The 14,906-nt window shown below is 38.3% G+C and overlaps 1 protein-coding gene and 1 pseudogene across 3 annotated transcripts in view; both read right to left on the bottom strand.

Moving 5' to 3' along the window:
- CDH13 (cadherin 13) overlaps nucleotides 1-14,906 on the bottom strand; it is a 1,315,977-nt gene that overhangs the window by 287,434 nt on the left and 1,013,637 nt on the right. The window lies entirely within an intron of this gene.
- On the bottom strand, nucleotides 14,496-14,614 carry LOC118611741 (annotated as a pseudogene).

Here is a 14,906-nt window from a genome sequence, read left to right as displayed (position 1 = left end):
TCAGTACAATACCAGGCACAGATTAGACTCAGTGGATGCGTGTAAAATCTACCAACAAATCAACCAATGAATGAAGGGCAGTTTTCTGCTGAAAATTCTCCAGGTTATCACCTCACTTACCAAATGGACCTGCAACCCCCAAAGAAGAAAAATAACTTTAGAGAGAGAAGAAAACACCTTCATCACTCCAGTTTGAACTGTAAAGTCTTTCCGGCATCCTCATCTTACCTACTCTCACCTGGTGAGTCATACTTAAAAGAGCTGTGACAATGTCCTAACTCAAATCACCATGATTCTCTTTCTTCCTTTTTCACTTTTATTTTTTAAAACTAATTCCCAGAAGGCAGGGATCATAGGCTGAATTCTAACATCACCTCCTCTTCAAAGGAGTTCTTGGACAGAATCTTGGTTTGTATAGATCCGATCTAATGCCCATGACATTGGATCAAACCCTACCTTGTAACTAGAAGTCCGCCCCTTGCCCTTCCTGCATTGTTCTCTTGCCCCCAAGCTGCAGAAACAGTCTACTGACCTATGAGAATACAAGAAAGTCTGACATTTTCTCATTCCTTTAAGAAGAATGGAAACTAGTCTAAGGCTACTATACCTTCTTTTCATTTGGAAAAAAAATCAACGCTTGCTGTGGGCATACTAATTTTCTAGGATGCCTATATTTATTAGGCTACACATTTCAGCAGGTAACAGTTACTAAATACTTAGAATGTGCCAGGTTAAATGCTCTTCATAATTTTTTTATCTTTCTTGTAGTCATATGAAGCTAGAGATGGTACAACCTTCCATTTTCCAGATGTGAAAAGTACAACCCAGAAACGTGAGATAACTCATTGAAGGTGACACAGCTAATAAATAGTAAAACTAGTATTTGAAACTCAGCTGTTGCTGCAGAGACCATTTTCCTGACCACCCTCCTCTACTGCATGATTAAAAAGAAGGAAGTGTCTGTCTGGCAGAGTTGACAAAAGGCTTTAATTCGAAAGGTACATTTTCCTTGGGCTTTGAAGACTACGTAGGAGTTTTCTAAGTTAAGGGATTGAAAAGGATGCTAGGGTGGGGGATGGGAAACTGTTATTATTTCCCTGTCTCCAGATAACTGGAATCATTTTGCTATGAAATGGATTTTTTATTTCAATGACATCTCAGCCTCCCCCCTACCCCACACCGAAGCAGAGAGGAATTTATCCAGACAAAATAGAGACTCCTAACTGCTTATATACCAGAGATAATGGGATATGTCTGCTGAGTCCAAAATTGTATCTCTACAACCTGTCTACTTCATAAGAGAAGTCTCTGGTGGTAGTTCTAAATCATTGGTTGCTTCCTTGGAATTTCTCTAGCTGAAGCAAAAATATTTAAAACATATTCGTTTTGCTGGCTCAAGTGTTGGTCTGTTCCAACCTCTCTGTCTTAATGTTATAAAGCTGAAGGCTGTCTCTCTTTTCCAAATGGTAATTGCGGTGTCAGTGAGAAAGATGAACTGTAAAGGCGAGAGGGCAAGGGGAGGGTGACCAGTGAGCGGGTGTTATAGCCGGTTAAGCTAGAGAAGAAGATTCCACTGGTCAGTGGCAGTGAATATAGAGTGGAGGAAGATGAAGAAAATATTCTGGGTGCAGCAGGTGCTGACTAGTAGATAAAAAGAAAAGGGACATAAAGGTGGTTCTCTGGGAAGGGAGAGAAAATTGGACACAGTGGCATTTAAAAAAAAATAAGTTGATTTCAACCTTTTCTCTTGAACAAGGAAGGTAGCAAAATGAAGCAGTCAGGAGTATGGGTCTGAAGTCAGGCTGCCCCAGTTTAAATCATGGCCTCATCACTTTATCATGTGGCCTTGAGAAAACTGTGTGTCCCTGAGCGAATTAATTAACCTCTCTGTGCCTTTGTTTTCTCATCTGTAAAGCAAGAGTAATAGCAGCTGCTTCATAGGGTCATTTTAATGATAAATAAAATAAATCATGTTAGACACTTAGCTAATACTCAGGAAATGTTAGCGAATAACATTATTGATCAAAAATTACTAAATTTTATTATGGCAAACACTTCGAGAGTATTTAACATGTGCCAGGCACTGTTCTAGAGAGCTGCATGTATTATTTAGCATAACTAATAGGAAGAATCCTGTAAGGATCCCAAGAATCCTAGAAGTACTGTATCATTTTTATACTCCTTTTTCTGATCAGGAAACTGAGGCACAGAGAGCTTACTTAGGTAGCCCAAGGACACACAGCTAGTTAGTGGCACAACCAGGATTCAAACCCAGGCAGTCTGGCTCTAGCACTTGTGCTTTTGTCTACCTCTTGACTCTGCATCTCTTTTTAAGCTGCTGACAGTACCTCAAGGACATCTGTGTGGAGATGCTAAAGGGTAGCTGGAAATTCAAATCTAGACACTTAGGATAGAGGTCAGATTTTAAAGTAGTTCCTTTGGGAGGCAACAAGCAGTATGAATGATATAGCTCAACCTGGGAGCATGGGATCTCCACCTATTAAAAAAGCGTTAATGAATGTTGGGGGAAGAATAAGATCTAGTGAGGGAAACTGACGTGTAGTTGCAGGTGAGCCAGGTGGGGGCAGGTAAACTAAGAAAGACGCTCAAGAAGACAAAATTGCTCTTGTGAGAGGTCAAAACAAATAAGAGAAGTGGCTATTGGATTTGGCAATTAGGACATGTATGGTAACTTCTGAAAAGTACTTTTGTGAAACCATAGCATGTTGGTATGTGGGTATTTGTTAGGGGAGTGAATTACCAACTTTTCCGAAGTTTTCAAAGGACAAAAAGAGAGGGCAGCAGGTAAATGAGGTGGGCAAGGTGAAGGAGGGCTGCTTTGAGGATGTGGGGGAGATGCCCCCTGTTTATGGGCCGCATTATGTGGATACAATGTCTCCTTAAGTTCCATATGTTTTAATGCTCTCATGACTTTCCCCAAGATCATTACACCCCAATCTCTAGTTGGAGAACATTACTACATCGCATAATAAAATTTATTCCATTCCATTTATAAAGAATGCTTGGCAAAGAGATGATTAGTTTCCTGGTGAAGAATAAAAGTCGCTCCGTCTTACTATAATGTAGTATGGAGGAGGAGTGCCTCATAATTGGGGGAAAATTCTGTTTTTATTATGGCCTGAGGCGGTGATCACATTAAAGCTAAATACACTTAGTGCCATTTAAAAATATCATTGATTGTGAGATATGAAGCCATTTTATGGGGGACCTGTAGATGGAAGGGAATGCACATTACATAATGTAATGGGTTCTAAAATAATTTTAGATAAAACGGAGACCAATGTTCACTGCATCACTATGCTCCTGCGTTTGAATATTATAATAACATTATGCTAAAACACTTCCAATTAAATACTGATTGTGAAATGCCATTACATCTGTTTGATGCTATGATGTGTTAAGTAAAAAAAGCCAAATGTGGAATTTTATGTGCACAGTGGAATAAAATCTCAATATATCAGACAAAGAAAAACAGTAGCTCTGTTACAATGACAAGTTTATAAGAGATTTGTTTTGTTTTGCTTTGCTTTCAAATGCATCTATTGGTTATATGGCATAGTTATATTTCTTAAAAAAGGAGATAAAATGAACTATAGCTTCTTTTATTAAAAAAATTCCAGTGTTTGTAGTTCTGGGAGCTTTCTAAAGCTGAACTTCTTACTTTGGGTTCATGGATGTCCTTGAAATTGTAAATGCAGGGCTTATGTACACGTGGGATAATTCTGCTTTTATCAGATCTTAAGGTGGCTCATGACTTCACGGAGGATAAGAACCATGGACAACGAGCATGTTGAGGAGCCTGTATATCCCAGCCATGATGTCTACTTCTGATGAGCCAATGTGTCCCCTCTCCCACCTGGGCTCTTCTTCCTTTGGGGTACCACAAGAACAGACCTGCCTCCCATTCTAAGATGGTTTCACCAACGTAACTATGATGGTGACACAAACCTTACTTTCAAAAACCTTTATGCTTGTGGACATGCTTATGGTGTGAAAAGGAAACCCATCATTCCACATGTAGAAGTGCATTTATCTCTGTCTTAAGTGCTCATTTTGGGATGAAGTTCCAGCGACAGAATCATGAACTTATGGCGCTACTTGCTTTCCTCTGCCCCCTTCGCAAACATCCACCGAGACCCTGTCCTTAGCACATTGTGAGTAGCATTATGGGGCACTGCCCAGAAGTGGGTTTGGATCTCCAATTTGCTCCTTTGCACTGTGCGATCAGAGGCTTGGGTTTCTTATAACGTGGGAATGTTATCTACTTTATGGAATAGTTATGGGAATTCAGTGAAAAAGCAGCTGCCAGCATGCATACAGGATGCTCTGTACATGTTAGTTTCCTTCTTTTCTACATGTGTGATCACATCAGTGACTAATACGTATATTTGAGCACCTACTATGTGTGAAACACTATAATAGGTACCAAGGATATAAAGGGATAAAAAATGGAATCTGCAGTGTATCATAGGCTACTTGAGACCTCACATTTAATAATAGCATGTGCTAAGTGTTCCAGGAACCGTAAATGTGTCTCAGTATTTTATTTTACAAGTGTACTCACTCATTCAAATATTTACTGAGCACTAGCTATGTGCTAAGCCTTATCTGTGTCTCTGCTGTCATAGGGCTCTCCGTGGAAGGCAGAAACAAATTAGGCAATAGTCATACAAACGGGATTCTTTCAAGCAGTGGTAAATGCTATGGAGAAAATACAAGCTGAGGGTTTAAGAAATACAGCTAGTGGGATGTTAATTTAGTTGGGATAACCAGAAGAGATCTCTCCAAGGAAGTGACATTTGAAGTGAGAACTGAATTAAAAGGACTTGGCTCTGCAGAGATGAATGGATGCTTATTTCAGGCCAAAGGAGCACCTGGGGCGAAGCACCTGAAATCGGAATGTGCTTAGCATCTTTGAGCAGTAGAAAGAGTCCTGTGTATTGGGAGGATGTTAAGAGATAGTAGGAATGTGAGCCATCACTGTTACGGATGGATCAGCAAGAATCAAGTGACCAATTGGATGGGGGCGAGGAGAAAAAGGATAAACAGACATGAATTGACATTGAATTTCAGTACTGTGTATTTGGGTAAAGACTGGAAGCATTAATATATGAAATAACTGATTAGATCATAAGTGGCTGCTTCAATCCTAATGTTTCAAAACCCATAATCATCATTGTAATTCTGGTAATTGAATTGGGTAGTTTGTAGCGGTATTTAATACTATTACTGAATTCCTCAAGAAAACAGTCCATTTTGGCAGTAAATTGCCAATGAGTCAATTGCTCAAATGTGGCTAAATTGAACTTTTTTGGTAGACTTTTCAAAAAAGTTCAATGGGGACTAAAAAAAGAATTTCTAAGAGCAGTATACAAAAATGGAGAATATTTAAAGCAACTCCCAAAGATGGGAAAGAAGAAAGAATATCTTTTGCTGCACTATATAGCGAGAGCTTACAAAAGATCTTAATATAAAATGGAGGAGTTTGTATTGCATTCAAATTACTATTTTTTTCCTCCCTTCTCAAAGGCCATTAGCCAATAACCTTTATCCCTCTAAACACTGAAATTAGAGTCTGCCATTATCTTGGTCTATAGATTGTGGTCAGACACTCTGAAATGCAAGATGAATTTCTGTATTGGTTCATTTCTAATATTTTCAGAAGACGGAAAGAAATTTCAGTATAAAAAAGAAAAAGGATTGGAAAAAAAGTTTTTTTGTTTTTTTTTAAGAGTAGAAGAAATAAACACCCACTCCACACTTGGATGTGGCTTTGATTCTGTTAATAATTTGGATAACAGTGAACTTTGTCTATTTGGAAACCCATGGAAGACACAGACACCGAATTCCATTAATAACCTGGCATCTCGGTGCTTCAGTTCAGCTGATAAAACCACATGTTCTACATGGGTTGTGCTTATAATCTTATTACCTGTAACAGGATTTGTGCTTGGAACTCCCAGGGACCTCTGCACCACCTCTCTCACAAACCCAATGTCAAATGCATTTTGATAACAGTTGGTTCAGACAGAAAATAAGACTTACAGAGGCTTTAAATATTTCCCAGAAACATTTCCCAGCTCGTAATTCAGAAATTCCATGTTAACACGTATAAGAAACCAGACACAAGTCAGGATTTAGAAGAAGCCGGTTAAATAACCTGGACTTAATAATATTCCAAGAACCAAATCCTTCCTGTCTTGTTGAGAAATGACATGACACAGATTGTACCACTCAAGAACTTACTTCTGGGGAAAAGATGAATGATTCAGTAGTCACATTCTATATAATCAAGGAGGGAGTTTCACTGTGTGAGAGATGGCATTTTCATGAAGGAAATGGGCTAAGGATATGTATATTGGTAATTTAGTCATTGTGAAGCACAAGCAGTGGGTAGATTAGTTGATGGATCAAGATCAATGGTGAAATTCAAATTAGTATTTGCTGAGATGAGTCACATCACCCAGGTGCCTCTAGGGTAGCCTGAACTCTACTCATCCCAAGCTGAACTTTTTACATCTCTTGTAGCAGGCTCTGCCAGGGCTCCATCCATAGCACTAGCACTGGGGAGTTAACAGCCCCTCGGAGCGGCCCTTACCCTGTCACTGATGGGAGTTGTATAAATTTCACAGCTCCCACATTTTTCTCTCTGAGACATTATTATTATTTTTTTACACTATTTACTAGTGTTTCCTGGTGGGATTTTGCTCGTTTCCCACAGAAGAAATTGGCTAGATAACCACTCATTACCAGCTGCCTTTCCCTCCTTATTTCCTCACTTTCTAATGGTATTTTCTGCAATGCCTCCCTGCCCCACCCTCAAACAAATTCCATGCAAATCCTTGCCTCCATGTTGACTTCTCGGGAAAGCAGCCACTTCCTTGCCTTGATTCAACCATGCCACTGAAAATCATCATTCATTTTCCTCAAGCAGAAATACCTGAATTCAGTAAAGAAACCCTGTGTTCCTAACTGTGGCTCAGCATTTGCATTCTCTTTCTCCTTAGCTCTCTTCCATGTTTTCTGTTGCCCGACACCTCCCTATAATGGAGATGTACTAGAGATATGGATTTATGTCCACACAAGGCCACATGAGTAGCCACCAATCACTGCTAGGCTGGCTTGCTTTAACTAAACATTAGCTTTACAAAGTCCTTTTTCAAATGACAACTGCTACATTCTTTGTGCTTCTACTAAAGTCTCTTAAATATGGTTTCTGTGTGCAGATCTGGATGTATGAATAAGGTTTACAGTTTTGTCAATGGAATGTATAGAGTTCTTTGTTGTTTAGTTGACTTATTAGTCTAACAGTGATCATAGTGATAAGTTATAATCACATGATTCATAAAAAGAAAAAAAAAAGTACATGTGTCAGATGAATAAGGCCAGGTATGTATTTAGTTTCAAATAAGGACTCTGAAAATTGTCCCCACCTCGGCTGAGTCTTCTAGTACCATCATTGCCGGACAGAACAACGATCCCTCCATTAGGATGCCAGCAGGAGGTGCCACCAATGGAAGAAGACTTAAGGAATCACTTGCAATATTGTTGGAAGAGGGCTGAGAAAAATGGAAAAACTCCAAAGAAATCAAGAAGTGAATAGAAACTTTGCCCTTTTAAAATGCCATGCATAGTCAATTATGCATTTGTGAGTCAATTATGCATTTGTAAGTCAATTACAAAAAAAAAACAGATGAGTTTTAAGACTTCTTATGTGCAATGCTGGGAAAGGCTTCAATTTAGGAGAACAATAATTTTTAAAAAATGGTTTTAGGTCAAATGAGAAGGGAAGGCTTCCAAAATGCCTCCTGGGAATTAAATTAAAAATGAGTAAACTAATTTTATTTGCAGCTTAAATAAAACTCCCCTGAACTGCTTAATGGGCATCTACCTCCTTTAGGTACATTCTAGAGAAAACCCAATTTGCAATTATAGGCTAAGGAGATTAATGAATCACTACATTTTATTTGTATTAGAACCAGTGATTAGAAGGTTTTCTTTTCTGAGTTTGAGTCACAGTAAGCTAGCTGGAAAAAGTGGGCAGGGCTCTTTTATTAACTTAGTATAGCAGTCTGTACATTTCCTTAAGTTCAGAGGCCAAAAGAAATGGAAGGTAAAACCACAATGAGCTATCACCTCACACCTGTCAGAAAGGCTATCATCAATGAATCAAAGAACAACAAGAGTTGATGAGGATGCAGAGAAAAGGGAACCCACAAACATTGTTGGTAGGATTGCAAACTGGTACAGCCACTATGGAAAACAGTCTGGAGGTTTCTCAAAAAATGAAAAATGGATATACCTTTTGACCCAGTAATTGCACTTCTGGGTATTTATCCAAAGAAAACCAAAACAATAATTCGTAAAGATCTATGCGCCCCAATAGTTATGGCAGCACAATTTACAAAAGCCAAGATATGGAAGCAACCTAAATGCCCATCAACAGATGATTGGATAAAGCAGTTATAGCTCAAAAGAGAAAGGACACAAATAAATAAAATCAGGGATGAAACAGGGAAATTATGACAGACACTGCAGAAATACAAAGGATCATACAAAAATACTCTATAAGTATATAACACCAAATTTAATAACTTAGAAGAAATGGACCAGTACTTAAATCTAAATGGACCAATCAGCAGTATGGAAATTGAAACAATCATCAAAGCCTACCAAAAAGTAAAAGTCCAGGACCAGATGGCTTCACCAGTGAATTCTAACAAATATTCAAAGAAGATTTAATACCTATTCTCCTCAAACTCTTTCAAAAAAATCAAAGAGGAGGCAATACTTTCCAGCTCATTTTATGAAGTCAGTATCATCCTGATACCAAAACCTGGTAAAGATAGCACAAAAAAAAGAAAACAACAGATCAATATCAATATCTCTCATGAACACAGATGCAAAAATCCTAAATAAGATACTAGAAAACCAAATACAGCAACATATTCGAAAGATTATACACCACGATCAAGAGGGCTTCATCTCAGAGGCACAGGGATGGTTCGACATATGCAAATTGATTAATGTGATACACCACATAAATCAAAAAATAAGAATCATATGATCATATCGATAGATGCAGAAAAAGCCTTTGACAAGATACAGCATCCATTTGTGATCAAAACACTTAACAAAATCAGTATAGAAGGAAAATACCTTAACATAATAAAGGCCATATATGAAAAGCTGTCAGCCAACATTATACTTAATGGTGAAAAACTAAAAACCTTCCCTCTAAGATCAGGAACAAGGCAAGGCTGTCCGCTATCGCCACTGTTATTCAACATAACATTGGAGGTCCTAGCGAGTGCAATCAGGCAAGAGAAAGACATAAAAGACATCCAAATAGCAAACGAAGAAGTCAGACTGTCACTATTTGCAGAAGACATGACTCTCTATATAGAAAATCCTAAAAACTCCACAAGAACACTGCTAGAAACAATAAGCAAATACGGGAAAGTTTCTGGATACAAAATCAACGTTCTAAAATCCATAGCGTTCCTATACTCTAATAATGAAACATTAGAAAAAGAAGCGGAAAAAATAATTTTTTTCCATTGCAACAAAAAGAATAAAATACCTAGGAATAAATTTAACGAAACATGTGAAGGACCTATATAATGAAAACTACAAGACCCTATTAAAAGAAATCGAAAAAGATACAAAGAAATGGAACGATATTCTGTGTTCTTAGATTGGAAGAATCAGCATAGTTAAAATGGTCTTATTACCTAAAGCATTATACAGATTTAATGCAATCCCCATCAAAATCGCATTGGCATTTTTTTTGAAGAAATAGAACAAAAAATCATCAGATTTCTATGGAAGCACAAAAGACCCTGAATTGTCAAAGGCAGCCTGAGAAAAAAGAATGAGGCTGGAGGCATCACTCTGCCTGACTTCAAATTATACTACAAAGCGACAGTAATCAAAATGGAATGGTACTGGTAGCAAAACAGACACACGAACCAGTGGAACAGAATCAAGAATCTAGAAGTAAACTCATATTTATATGGGGAAATAATTTTTGACAAAAAAAGCCAAAAACATACAGTGGAGAAAGGAAAGCCTCTGCAATAAATGGTGCTGGGAAAACTGGAAAGTCACCTGCAAAACAATGAAACTAGACTGTTGTCTATCACCACATGGCAATATTAACTCGAAATGGATTAAGAACCTGAATATAAGACCTGAAACAATAAAATGCATAGAAGAAAACATAGAAACTAAACTCAAGGACCTTGGCCTTAAAGAGAATTTTATGAATTTGACCTCAAAGGCAAGGGAAGTAAAAGCAAAAATAAATGAATGGACTACACCAAACTAAAAAGCCTCTGCTCAGCAAAAGAAACCATCAACTGGATAAAGAGACAATCATCTGAATGGGAAAATATATTTGCAAGCAACACCACCAATAAGGGTCTAATATCCAAAATAGACAAAGAATTCATATAACTCAATAACAACAACAACAAAAAACAAATAATCCAATCAAAAAATGGACAAAGGACCTGAATAGATACTTCTCCCTAGAGGACATACAAATGGCTAACAAATATATGAAAAATGCTCAACACTGCTAGCTATTAGAGAAATGCAAATCAAAAGCGCAATGACATGCCGTCTCATACCTGTTAGAATAGCTATAATCAATAGGACAAGTAATAACAGATGTTGGAGAGGATGTGGAGAAGTAGGAACTCTCATACACTGCTGGTGGGACTGAAAATTGGTACAGCCACTATGAAAAATAGTATGGAGCTTCCTCAAAAAGCTAAGAATTGATCTACCATATGATCTAGCAATCCCTCTATTGGGTATTTACCCCAAAGACTTGAAAACTCATATTCAAAAAGGTATTTGCACACCATTGTTCATAGCAGCAATATTCACAGTGGCCAGGACATGGAAGCAACTGAAATGTTCTACGTTAGATGATTGGCTAAAGAAGCTGTGGTACATATATACAATGGAATATTACTCAGCCATAGGAAGAGATGAAATTCTGCCATTTGCAAAAACATGGATGGACCTTGAAATAATGATGCTAAGCGAAATAAGCCAGATAGAAAATGCTGAAAATCACATATCGCTTATATGTGAGAGACAAACCTAAAAGCAACAAATGAACAAGACAAACAGAGACTCAGGGACATGGACAATGGACTAGTGGTTACCAGAAGGGAGGTGGGAGGGGAGAAAAGTAAATATAATGTTTAAAAAAAATGTACAAGGATGGCATACAACTTGATAACAAAAAAATAAATAAATAAACAATCCAAGCAAAAAAGGGGTAGAGGATCTGAAGAAACATTTCTTCCAAGAAGTCATCGGCCAACGTCTTGGCTGCAAACTCATTAGAGGCTTTTACCCAGAAACAATACAGTTAAGCCACCTTCAATTTCCTGACCCAGAGAAGCTGTGAGATTTTTTTTTGTCCTTTTAAGCTGTTAAAATTTGGGACAGTTTGTTACAAAGTAATAGAAGACTAATAAAATTACTAAATAGAAATAAAATTATTAAATACATCAAGCAAAAAAGAATTATGGTTCATATATACAATGGAATATCCTCAGCCATCAAAAAAAGTGAAATCCTACCATTTGTAATGGCATGGATGGACCTAGAGGTTATTATGATGAATGAAATAAGTTAGAGAAAGATAAATACCATATGATTCCACTTATACGTGGAATTTAAGGAACAAATAGAACGAACTAATCAAAAACTGACTCACGAATATAGAGGACAATCTGGTGACAGACAGAGGGGATGGGGGAGGAGGACTGGGAGAATGGGGTAAAGGGTTAAAGAACTACGAATTAGTAGTGATAGATGGTCGTGGGGATGGGGAGCACAGCAGAGGGAATGCAGTCAGCAGTAATGTAATAGCAAGGTGTAGAGCCAGAGGAGAGAGAGAGAGTAATCAGGGGGGTCGTTTCATAAACTGTATAAATGTCTAACCAATGTACTGTATACTTGAAACTAATTAAAGAAAAAACAATTTTATACTTATATAAGGAGGGTGCCTAGCACAGTGCCTAGCATATAGTAGGGGTCTAATAAACATAAAATAAATTCACCTACAGCAATGTTTTCAGCTGTGTATATTTTAAATAAATGCGCAGAGGAAGGGCAGAGATGGAGGCAACAACTATGTTCTCTCTGCCTTCATACTTCTAGGGCACAAATATCATTTGCTTAACAAATCCACATGCACCAAAGCTCTATGAAGATATGTTTTTTGCCTCCTTTGTTCACTGCAGCCTTCCTGTTCTTAGGGTAGCTTGGCGCTCATCATAATATGTTGAATAAACATGGTGAAAAGAATGGGAAATCTTTCAAAGGTGAAGACCAATTGTAGAAAATGCATCTTTTCTCAGGAATTTGATTTATGTACTCTATTAATTTACTAAAGCAATTACTGTTACATAATAATCATCGAATAGTTTTAAAAATATTACCTTATTAATAATATGCTGGATACTTCATATACCCTGTTTTCAACATTACAACATCTATTGAGATAGATTGTTATCTTCATTTTATAGACAAGAATATTAAGTTTTAGGTGAATGACTTGGTAAAGTGTACTCAGAATAGAGAGGCGAGGCTGAGGTTCTATCTTAACTTGGGCTCTCCTCAGTACTGAGTCTGAGATAAAAACTTGGGCACAGGTGGTTTATTTGGGGGTGGGGATGCATTCTGAAAGTAGGAGTGAGGGAGAAGGAGATAAGGAAGAAAAAACATCTATATAGAGGTGCAAGAAATGGGCTCGGTTCTGCTGAGCACCTCTGAGCAAGCAGGTAGAATGCATCTCAGAACTGCCTTTTCATGGACAGGGGGCTGGATATTGATCCACTGATCCCTCTCCCCCTCCAGCTGGAGGCTCTCCCTGGGGATAAAAACAGCCCTGATTCTGGGCTGCCCTGCGTTGGCACATAACTCTAGTAAAGCACTTGAGTGAGAAGATGCTGGGGAGAGAGAGGGGTGCCCACTGCAACTGCAACTGAGCTCCGAGCACGCTGAGGGCTCCTGACAGGAGGACACCGAAAACCTGCTTCCTGCTCTGACTTTACCTGTGTCCTCTTTTAGTTCTCACTACGTAGCCATGTTTTCTTCTTCTGAGAATGAAGCCAAGAAGAATGCAAAATGATAATAATCACAACTTCTGCCTCCAACTGTTTATAAACCTGATTGAGGGAAAGGCACATGCCTGTGAAAAATTAGGTAACAAGGTACTGTTAGTAAAGAACACACAGAGAATTTGGTTCTTATGCAAATAAAAATAAATATTTACTGGATTATTAGTTTCCCATGGCTGCTGTAACAAATGGCCACAAACTCGGTAGATTAAACCAATACAATTTTTTCTCTGGAGGTCTGACGTCTGAAATGGGTCCACAGGGCCGCCTTCTTTTCTGGACGCTCCAGGAGTGATGCTGCCTGCATTTACTGGCACTTGGTCCCCTTGCTCCATTTTCAAAGCCAGCAGCACAGCACCTTCTCTCCTCTCTGACCGCCGGTTTCCCTCTTCTTAAGGACCCTTGTGGTTACACTGGGGCCCCCAGGATAATCTCTCTAAGTCAAGATCCATAACTGAATCACATTTCCAAAGTCCATTTTGCCATCTACGGTAACATAACCACAGGTTTCAGGGATTAGAATATACACATTTTGGTGGGGTTGGGGTAGGGAGCAGTAATCAGCCTACATAGCTAGTGTACCCATATTCTTTCTTTCTACAGATGAAACTACTGGTGTTTTCTGTTTTTTTTTTTGTTTGTTTGTTTGTTTATTTTTTGTTTTTTGTTTTTGTTTTTTTTTTTTAAGGGGAGAGGGATTGGAACTTCAGAAGAGAGATTTTTCGCTTTCCATATTGTGTTGTTACTCCCTGCCCCCTTTTTATTTTCATCTATTACTTCCCTTTTGCTTAAAAAAAAAAAAAGTTAATTGGGTTTTCTGGACCCTGAGCTTATGGGCTACTTTGCTTTCTGCTTTAGAAATTTCTGTATTATAAAAACAACCACCTAACCAATGTCTTTAAAAATTATGGTTCATCCATAAAATGAGCTACTGCACAGCCTTTAAAGAGGATGAAGACGGTCCATAGACGGTTCCCACGGGTAAGTGTTGGTGAAAGAGCAGGATGCAGAACCCACTGCGGAAAGGGTTTCCATCACTGGAAAACCACTGCGAAAAGGATGTGCATGCTTACTTCCCAAAATTTCTGGGAAGACATACAATACAGAGTGGCTGCCCTAGGGAGGGATACTGAGGAGGATTTGGGCACAAATTTCTCTCCGTATACTACCGTAAAATATTTCATATGTATGTGTAAAATACTATTATATATACATATATGTATGTGTGTATTTATTTATTTATTTATTTATGGGAGGCAACCCTTGGTTGACCTTACAGATAGCAAGGACCTTGTCAGATTACAATCCCTTATTTTTTACTTTTTACACCTACAGCACCTGGTCTTCCTAGGTGGTCTCCCATCCAAGTACTAAATAGGTCCAACCCTGCTTAGTTTCTGAGATTAGATGGGATTGGGCTTGTTCAGGGTGGCATGGCCGTAGACATGTGGGTATATGTAACCACACCCACGTATATAATGGTAGAACACAAAAAGGAAGTACTAACTAATGCATTCAGTAGGATGATAATAAGAACAGACTTTATTAAGCCACTTTTCTTGCCCCGGCTCTGCCTGTGCTAACTACACGTTTCATATGGGTCATGTAACGCTTCCTATAATCCTGTGAAGTCATTCACCCCCATTGATGAGGAAACCGAGACAAAGCTATAATGACATTGTTCTAAGAATAATCAATGAATAAATCAGTGAATGGATTAATGTTTTGAGAGAAGTA

The sequence above is a fragment of the Rousettus aegyptiacus genome, unplaced genomic scaffold, assembly GCF_014176215.1.
Source record: "Rousettus aegyptiacus isolate mRouAeg1 unplaced genomic scaffold, mRouAeg1.p scaffold_m13_p_14, whole genome shotgun sequence".
Lineage (NCBI taxonomy): Eukaryota > Metazoa > Chordata > Mammalia > Chiroptera > Pteropodidae > Rousettus > Rousettus aegyptiacus.
The sequence above is the reverse complement of the archived record's forward strand: the minus strand, read 5'-3'. Positions and strand labels throughout refer to the sequence as shown.